Consider the following 9,885-nt stretch of genomic DNA (forward strand, 5'->3'; position numbering starts at 1 on the left):
TACAAGTCAGCCATAGCCATTGGTGTGAAAATGGTTGGATGAAATGAAGTGACTTGTAGACTTGTGAAAACTGTATGACCTAACCTCCCCTTCCCATTTCATTAATAAGGCAAAATGGCTTTTCTGGCTTTTTCATTCTCTAAGGGAGTGTAACTGGGTCACATTCAATATGTCAGATCAGACCGACTGTTAATTAATACAAACTCAGTTCCTATTTAGTCAGGGCAGCTAAAATAAATCTCATCAAAATGCAACTTAACCATTATGCCATATCGCTCAGCATTCCAGATGCCAGGTCTGCTGGATTTACAACAAGCCAGTTCTGTGAATATCTGGCTTTAACATCTGGTTGATGATTTATCCTGATAGTGCAGAATATATTTGATTGTTCAGCTTTAAAAGGACAACTGCCTGATAACAGCCCAGGTTTTAATGGGCCTGCTTTCTATCACTTTTCAAACAGGCAGAAGATTTCGATGTCAGAGACAAATCATTTAATGGTTAATGAACGTTGCCTTGGAATCGAAAACAAGCCCTAGGCATTCAACATAATATAGCAGGAGATTATTATAATGCACACTTCTAAATAAATCCATCAATTTTTGGTTTGCGAGTTTCCACGTGTACAGATTCCAACGGAGTGAAGGAAAGCCTGGAGTGACATTTCTGTGGCTCCAAAAAGTACATTTTTTTTTACCGCAGTAATGAACAATGTTCATCGCCTGAGATTCTTTAATTGCAAGCCTAGTTACTTCTGTGTTACACAGCCGTTCTATTTTAATATTTACCTGAATTTGATTAACCCCCGCCAATCCTCACTGAGTTTTTTACAGTGAGATTGACACAGATTGAAAATTTCAGACACTGCAACAACTACAGAACAGCAGTTTCTTTCACCTGACCTTCCTTTTTCCACATTCCTCGACCCATAACATCCCTGCGCATTGCTATTCTTCCAGAGTCCGAACACAGTGGAACCCGGTGAGCTGTGGGAGAAATCCGAGACCTTCGCCTCCATCAGATTTAACAGGGAATACAGGCCGGAGACCGTTTCAACTGACAGCACTATCTGTGGTGCTGCCTCTCCATTCTGTGGGAAAGATGAGGGAGGGGGAGGTGTGTTGATGAGATTCGGTCTGAGTAGCGTGGAGCTCACAAGGCCCTTAGTCATGACAGAGGGTAGACTCAGCTTGATTAGAACAAATGACCCCAAGAACTTACTCAGAAGAAAAAGCTTTAATAAATCATGCAGAGTGTCTTTTTTTCCTTCTTCTTATTTTAACATGTTCCTCGAAGCAGATCAGCTCATTACCCTTTCCTATGCAGAAGAGCATCCTGAGGTCCATGGGGAAACTAACTAGAAGTGCCCAGTTGCTCTTCTTTTTTTATGCCTTTCTGAAGGTTACCACATATCTGCAGTGCAAAGTTTGGAACTCCTTAGTCTGGAAATATTCAAAAATGTCAGGCGGTGTGGGATATGAGCTATTTCCCTGACCCCCTGCTCCATAATTCATGCCATCATCTGTTTCTCAGGACAAACCCTCTGTAGAAATACCTGAGTTATGACAGGAGGCATTTCTGCGCAAATCCCAGGCCTGCACTTCTTTACTTTAGGCAGTGAGAGCTTTTCCATCCCCCCTCCCAAGGGGGAAATTTGCGAGGAAGGGTAAAATGTGGCACAGGGGACATCTCTTGATTAGGAAAGTATCTCTTGGCAGCCTCCGCATCTGGCCGGCTATCTCCCTGAGCACCGGCGCGATTAGGTTTCGGCTGAGATAGCCGCAGCCGAGGGGGCGGAGAGGGGGATTGTGAGGGAATGGAGGCGCTGACAGGTTGCTAATGATAGGAAAACCCCAGGTCAGACTCATCTCACCTGAGAAGCACAGCTCGCCAGAAGTGATGTATTCCTTTTTCAACACCAAAGTGCTTTTGTTCTAACCTCTTTATTCCAGCACAATATGTTCTGAATCATGCTACACTAAAGATTCAAGTCTACATTTATCAGTATGTCTGATATATTATTTATCCAAGGAAGCTTACGTAGCTGATATGGCAGGAATTATTAAACGTGTAACAAGAAAATTACAAAATGAATACAGGTACAGAAAGCTAAAATGAATGGAAAATAGGCATGAGCTGAAAATCTGCATTAAAGTCCAGTTTATGTTACCGAAATGACCATCCCTAATGATTTTTCAATATATTTCAATGCAGTGGCTGTCGAGAACTATTTTGAGAACAAGACAGATTATCCTTTTTACTAAGAGGGGTGTACCGAGAAATGTTCCCGAGCTGAAGTTTTTCCTAATGGATTTAATGATACTTAATTAACTCCCCGATAGATGTTTTATCCTAGCAGCACAGTCATTTACTGTAAGCGAGGCTAGTAGAATCAATGTAAGTTATTACATAGAGTATAAACTATTTGACTGATTAAGCTTCAGATGAGCACATTTCTATGATAAGTTAATTAATTAATAGGGCTAATTGACACAGCACATACAGTACAAGGAGGTGTCAAACAAAACATACTGAATATAACATAAAATAACATTTTCTAAATTATCACATTACTTCACATATCTAAAATATATGATCCCATTTGGTATTTTGAGACAATTCACATTTTAATGCATTTGTAAGGAAGCAAGTCATCATGTTTTAAGTTCAAACCTGTAGAGCAATTGTCCTTGAGTAGCTGTTGAACCCCAAGACACAAGCAATAAAACCGTATTGCATGGAACAACCAGTATGACTCGCATCTGAACTCAAAATGTATTTTACAAAACTAACCACTGAAAGGTCGTCAGTGAGTGAAAGAATCCATGCAGAGACAATATGTTACTGTTCAGGAACTTCAGGGTTTGGGGAAAGGGGGGGCTGGGGGTGAACTGAGCCATTCTCTGTCCCTGTGTCATTTTCATAAGCATGCAAGATGCTCCATGGGGTGAGGCACAAAAATGGACCGTAAAATCTTAAGCTTTAATTTAATTCACTTTGCCCTCAGTGGGAGCTTCAATAGTTCAATAGTTCAATATTCTAATATGAAAAGTTGACACTGACTTGCTGAAACCTCTATAGTACAGTTTATGTGAATTTTACATAACAGCATATAATGTATATGTGTATATGTTATAAATTTGTTTTCTCATGATCATGAGAAAACCTCTACAATCTGAATGCACAGTGATTGCATGTGATGGACTGGGAGGTAGCACAGCATTACTCTATGGATCAATAGATTATTGATGAAGTCAATAGAATGTTATTCTTTACAGTTTTTAGCAGACCCATCTCAGATAATCTTGAAATAATTTAAAATACTTTGAGGCTTGACTGTGTCTGCCTGGGGTGCCAGACGGCCAGGACTTGTACTTTTGCAATCGATTTCAACTTACCAGGCAAGCTCTGGCAAGAAAAGCATTTAAAGCTATTTCAGTGCATAGTTGCCTCACTGATCTATAGTAAAATATAGATTTATCTACAAATCAGTAATCAATCAACTTACAGTGCAATCTGGAAGTATTTGGACAGTGACACAATTTTTGTTGTTTTGGCTCTATAGTCTAGCACATTGGATTTGAAATGTAAGAATGAATATGAGGTCAAAGTGCAGACTGTCAGTTTTAATTTAAGAATACTCACATCCTCAGAAACTGGATATCTTCCCTAGTGATGCCTGGCCTGTGTTGTTGCCATTTTCAGTTCCTGTTTGTTTTGCGGGGATTTTTGCATTCAGTCTTGTCTTCAGCAAGTGAAACGTACTGTATATTAATTGGATTCAGGTTGAGTGATTGACTTGACCCGACAAGAACATTTGGCTTTATGGCCCCGAACATTTGAATTTATGGCAGTGTGTTTGGGGTCATTGTCCTGTTGCAAGGCAAAGCACCGTCCAATCATTTCTGAGGCATCTGGTTGAATGTGAGTAGATAAGATGCTCTTGAACTTCAGAATTCATTCTGCTGCTGAAGAGAATTGAGCTTGTACCTGTGGCAGCCATAGATGCCAAAAGCATAGCATCCCCACCAAACCATAGCATCATAAATGGGGTTGGGGGGGGTCTTTGGATCCAACTGAAAGTATTCTTCATCCACTCATCCACTACATTCATCCATTCATCCACTACAGTGGTTTACCATGGTCTCCCATTTATTCAGATTTTCCACCCAATGATGGCCTACTTACCTGTCATTGACATTTTTTTGATCTTCATGTTGAGAGATAACTTGATTGTGATTTCTGAGCCCACCAGTGCTTTCTTTCTTTTTAATGATGTTCCAAACAGTTGATTTTGGTTAGCCTAAGGTTTCTCTGTGTCATCATGGTTTCCTTGACTTTCATTGGGACAATCTCTTCTCGTCATGTTGACAAAAGGCATCAATGGCAATCAACGGGCCAGAATCATAACTAAATACTGAAAGCTCCCCTATACCTGCTCTAAGGAAATAATTGAACACATCTGACTAATCATAAACACCTCTGACGCCATTTGTCTCAAACATTATGATGCCCGGAAATGGTAGAGACTATTTATAAAAAGTGCTGTAATTTCAACATATTGAAACCAAAATGTATAAAATTAGCCCTTAAACGTGCTGTAAATGTACTTCACATATGGAATGTATACTTTAACCACAAGTGAATTGTTTGATTTCAAATCTAAAATTGGGGAGTACAGAGCCAATCAAGAAAGAAAGAAAACAATATGGAATCACTGAACACATACCATGGTCTTTACAGCCTTCTGTAGAAATGTACCTATAGGTTATACCATCAGTCTCTATAGCATCAGAAATAAAAAAAGTAAATAATTCTAACAACCAATGGGACATTTTAACCATTTGTCAGGCTGGTGGCCATCACTGCGCCAAAATATTTATTTTTTAATATATCAAATATGGTTTGGCTCAAATGAAATTGTAATGTAAAGCTATAAATCAAGAAATCAAAAGGATATTTCCTACAGCACAGAGTCCCAGTAGAATGTTTTCACCTTGCTGCTCTGACAACTTTCATTTAATGAAGAAATAAGCATTTCCCAGATGCTATTCGTGAAGGTTATGTTATTATGTCAAGTCAGCATCCTATATCTAAAACAATGACAGCAATAAAAAGTGAAGTCTGCTATTCATAGGAGTAAGCATGTTTCAAATCTGCAGAGCAAAAAAAAAAAATCTGGCCTTTTGATGTAATGCACATCTAGCACAGGGTCTTAGATGAAAAATCTTGCATTCTTGTTGACCGAGTCTATTCTGTGAGACTTTATGACAAACACATGAATAAACCAAGTCATCTAATGAACTGAACTGAAAAAGACTATGCAGATATTCATATTCAAAAGTACACTTTGTTCATTGAAAAACTGGCTGAAATCATGAGCTTTAGAAGGACCCACCTTGTAACACTTTCTTCATATTGTTTTTCAAATCATGCCACAGAAAACAATGTGGAACAGGTTCAGGGAAGAACGATGGAGACAAAGGCACTTTTTAGCTTCTTCCTTCAGTTCGCATTCCCATTTCTGATTGTTCGTCCGAGTGAAGAATGAAGTAGAAGCAGACTAAAGCAACAAAGGAAGCATTCACTTTGAACCTGCTTAGACACAGCCCACTTATTATGCCAAGGACGTAGTGCAACAGCAGCCTGCCAGAGACCATGAAGTGGTGACTCTGCTCTTTGGATAAATAAAGTATTAAGATTGTACATTTTTAAAATCTATTTTAGGAAGCAGAATTCAGATTTGCACTACACACACACACACACACACGCACACGCACACACACACACAAATTACATTTTGTATGAAAGGCATAACATAATGCACATTTAAGCTTTTTTTTCTGAAATCTGAACTGAAATATAACCATGGGATCTTGAATGGATGATGCAGAAGAAGCAGCCAAAAAGTAGCAGTTCAATAACGTTAAATCCTTAGCGACTGTTTCTTTAATTTATTTAATTTTGATGTTTGGTGTCTGCAATAATCAGCCTGCTTCTTTAGAAAAATATGTAAAATATTGTTGCACCTGTGGGCTGTGGCACTGCTTGGTCTCCTTGCCATTGTAGCTGTTTACTTGTGCTTTGATAAAGACAGTGAATAATTATGAAAATAAACAAATCAAGGCCAAAGGAAATATTGATGTCATTCTTTAAAAAAAAAAAAAAACAACAACTAATGTCCACACAGAAAAATGTTCAGGGTAAGACAACTGTGAAATAGTGCCATGTACACTAATAGGGTTTACGACTGAAGTTAGCAGTGTATGCTTATATGTAACATTATGTAAGACACAGAGACTTTTTTGCCATTGCTCAATTGTTTCTTTCTTGTGTGTCTGATAGTAAAAGTAGAAACAAATGCAGTGTACACATGTAGTTGAATATGAGACACATTAAGCTGGATGACGTACATTATGGATTTCTTCAGACAAATGTCAATACAATCCAACCCACAAACACATAGCTCACTCAAAAAGGGTATTTTATCTGTATTTACCTCAGAATTCTTATTTCATTTGGTTACTAGGGGCTGCTTTTGTTGGAAAATGATCAAAACTCCACTTTATTTTTCCTGAGCATATTCTTGCGTTGTTTAAAAGTACAAAGAACCTTGAATCCACTCCATAATAAGTGTGATGTTTCCATAAAAGATTTTTATTTGTAGTGAATTATCTGGAGCCAATAAAGGCCTGGCCTCTCACCAGGAGGAAATTAGTTTTTAGTTTTTAGTATCTATCAGTTCCAGAACAGACACAGTCTCAAAGTAAAACATTACAGTTCACCACAAAGGACTGCAACCAATTTTCATTCTGTTTCTGAATGACTGTGGACCCCCAGCTTTCTGAAGAGATTACATGATTACTGTTTTTTTTAAAGTTCCCTGCACCCCTTCTGGGATAATATCTGTTGTCTCACGATTTAATGCATCTAAACATTTAAAGCTCAAGTTAGTGTCTCGTTACAGTGCATCTTAGCCTAAAGTTTAACCGGCAATAATCAAATCAGCTCAGGGTTTTTGGACAGTGTCCACATGTATCTTCATTATATTGTCCAATAACGACATTTAAAAAAATTATAAAGAGGATCATTTATTATTTTGTGGTTCCTAATAAACTCCTAAAGCAAAATTCAAGCACTTTCCAAGGACCTTCAAGCTTTCCAAGGATTCTCTTGGTAAATAATTTAATAACACTGTAAAAGTTTAAAAGATTTTTTATAGCATCACAGTGGGTAATCAGACATATTGCATCCTTTACAAAATTCATAATTTCTTTTTGAGGGATATATGTATACGTACAGTATTATGGAAAACAAACTGAATAAATAGAAACTCAAATATACAGTGAGCTTCATAATGTTTGGGGAAAATACTTTTTTTTGTTGATTTCTCTCTGTACTCCACAATTTTAGATTTTAGATCAAACAATTCACATCTGGTTAAAGTGCATATCCTCAGCTTTTATTAAAGGATATTTTATACACTTTGGTTTCATCATGTTGAAATCACAGCACTTTTTATACATAGCCCCACATTTCAGGGTACCATAATGTTCAGAACAAAGGGCTTTGCAGGTATTTCTGATTAGTCAGGTGTGATTAGTCAACCGCTTCCTTAGTCCAAGAATAAGAGAGCTTTTAGTATCTTTTAGTATTTAGTCTTGATTCTAGGCTTTCCGTTGCCTTTGGAGTCTGTTATTCGCATCTGTCAACATGAGGACCAATGGAAGTCAAGAAAACCACTATGAGGCTGAGAAATAAGAAAAAACAGTCAGGGACATCGGCCAAATTGTAGGTTTACCAAAATCAACTGTTTGGAACGTCATTGTGAAGAAAGACAGCACTGGTGAGCTCGGTAATTGCAAAGGGTCCAGTAGGCCAAGGAAGACCTCTGTAATTGATGAACGAAGAATTCTCGCCATAATGAAGAAAAACCTCCAAAAATACCTGTCTGACAGTTCAGAAATACTCTTCAGGAGTCAGGCGTGGATGTGTCAGTGACTACTGTCCACAGAAGACTCCACAAACAGAACTACAGAGGCAACACTGCAAGATGCAAACCACCTTTTTTTGTTAGCCTCAAAAACAGGATGGTCAGGTTGCAGTTTGCCAAAAAGAGCCTGCAGAGCTCTGGTTAAAGGACTTGCGGACAGATTAATCCAAGATTCACTTGTATTGGAATGATAGAAAGAGCAAAGTGTTGAGGCATAAAGAAACTGCTCAAGATCCAATCAACCCAAAATTATACTTTAGTTAGTTTTTACTTTAAACAATTTTTATTTCAATATAATCCCTAAAATGAGTGTATAGCCTTTATTATGGCTAATACAATATAGAAATTGTAATGTGGACTGTTAACTAGAAATCGCAGCACTAGTGTTTTGGCTGAATTTCAGACTTTTATTTCTAAATGTGCCTGAGCCATTACGTTGAATTGTCAGGAGAATATTATACTGTGATTTAAACAAAGCCCACATATTTAATTATTTCACTATTTCCCCAGAAGAAACAATGCTCCCACAATATGAAACATTTGGATGTTATTCACCACTTGTATGGTTCTTTTAACTGGATTCAAACAAGGGAAGTCTAATTAAGGCACCGAGAGACAAAGCAAATAAAAATAAAACACAGAAGACAAAAGCGCCAGACCTATAATCAATCACATCAAACGCCTGTCATAAATACAAATGTTTTCTTTTCAGTACAAAGAAAGCAGGAACTCTGATGTCTCTCTCCTAGTCTAACAGGAAATAATAAGGCATCTATAAATCTAGTTTTGCACTGGACTACACATCTGGTGTTACTACCGTCGTATTACTGAACATGAGGAATTTCAGCAAGGAAGTTTCCGACACACTTTGTTTATTTGCATGGCAAATGATCCTTACACAATAATGATCAAAATTACAGTTTGGTTCAATTTCACATAGAAGCAGGAGATTGATGTCAAACAATTATTCATCTCTTGTAACACAAGCAAATAAATGCTTGGCCTGAGAGTAAGCCAGCTTGGTTGGGGTATCGTGGGACAAACAGCATTAGGCGGTCGTCCATCTCTTTGGCAAGAAGCAAAATTTCAGGAAACAGTGGACAGACATTTATGTACAGCTATTTCAATTTTCAGAGTTATAATGTCGTTTCGGTGTTTTTCTTCCAAATGTGGAGTTTTGTTCCCCAACAGCTTGCTTTTTGGGGGTTCAGGTTGTTTTTTTTTACCAAATTTTCCTTTGTTTCCTCTGTAAAGCGTCTTTGAGACAATCTCTGTAAAAGCTGGTTTACAAAAATTGAATTGAAATTTAAATCTGTGATTTATTATTTCCAAAATGCAATCGAATACATTTTTTCCATTTAATCTCGATTCAATTCCACAGAATAAAAGAGTAAGAACACAAAGCATATGTCTGTAAATGACAGGTAAACGCAAGTTTTTATCCAATGGAGATGGCAATAGATCATACATTATGAACCACATTTTTATTTGCATGTAAAATAACTAAAAGGAACAGCAAGAAACAGCAACCTTTACTCTATATTCAGCCTCAATGTGTTCTAACTTGTTCAGGAGGTCAAAAAGTGAACTGCACGATCATAACCACAATATTCAATTTCAAAAGGCTTGCACCTGCGGTGAACCTCAGCAATGTTTTTCTCAGTGGCCCCGATAAACTTTAACACAGCAGAAAGCCATTACCTCCCCATTAGTCTGAGACGGATTGCCTTACGCTCTGAAGGGCCATGGATCACGTAAACAGAGCGTTGCCATGGCAATGGGGTCAGTGCGTGACGCGGCCTGTCCCTGCCGTCGGAATTCCCAATCCTGCCCCCGGGTGACGGCTCCGACAGACATTCCTGGAGTAACTTCAACTGCTCCTGGTGTTCCTT

The sequence above is a fragment of the Anguilla rostrata genome, chromosome 4 (assembly GCF_018555375.3).
Source record: "Anguilla rostrata isolate EN2019 chromosome 4, ASM1855537v3, whole genome shotgun sequence".
NCBI lineage: Eukaryota > Metazoa > Chordata > Actinopteri > Anguilliformes > Anguillidae > Anguilla > Anguilla rostrata.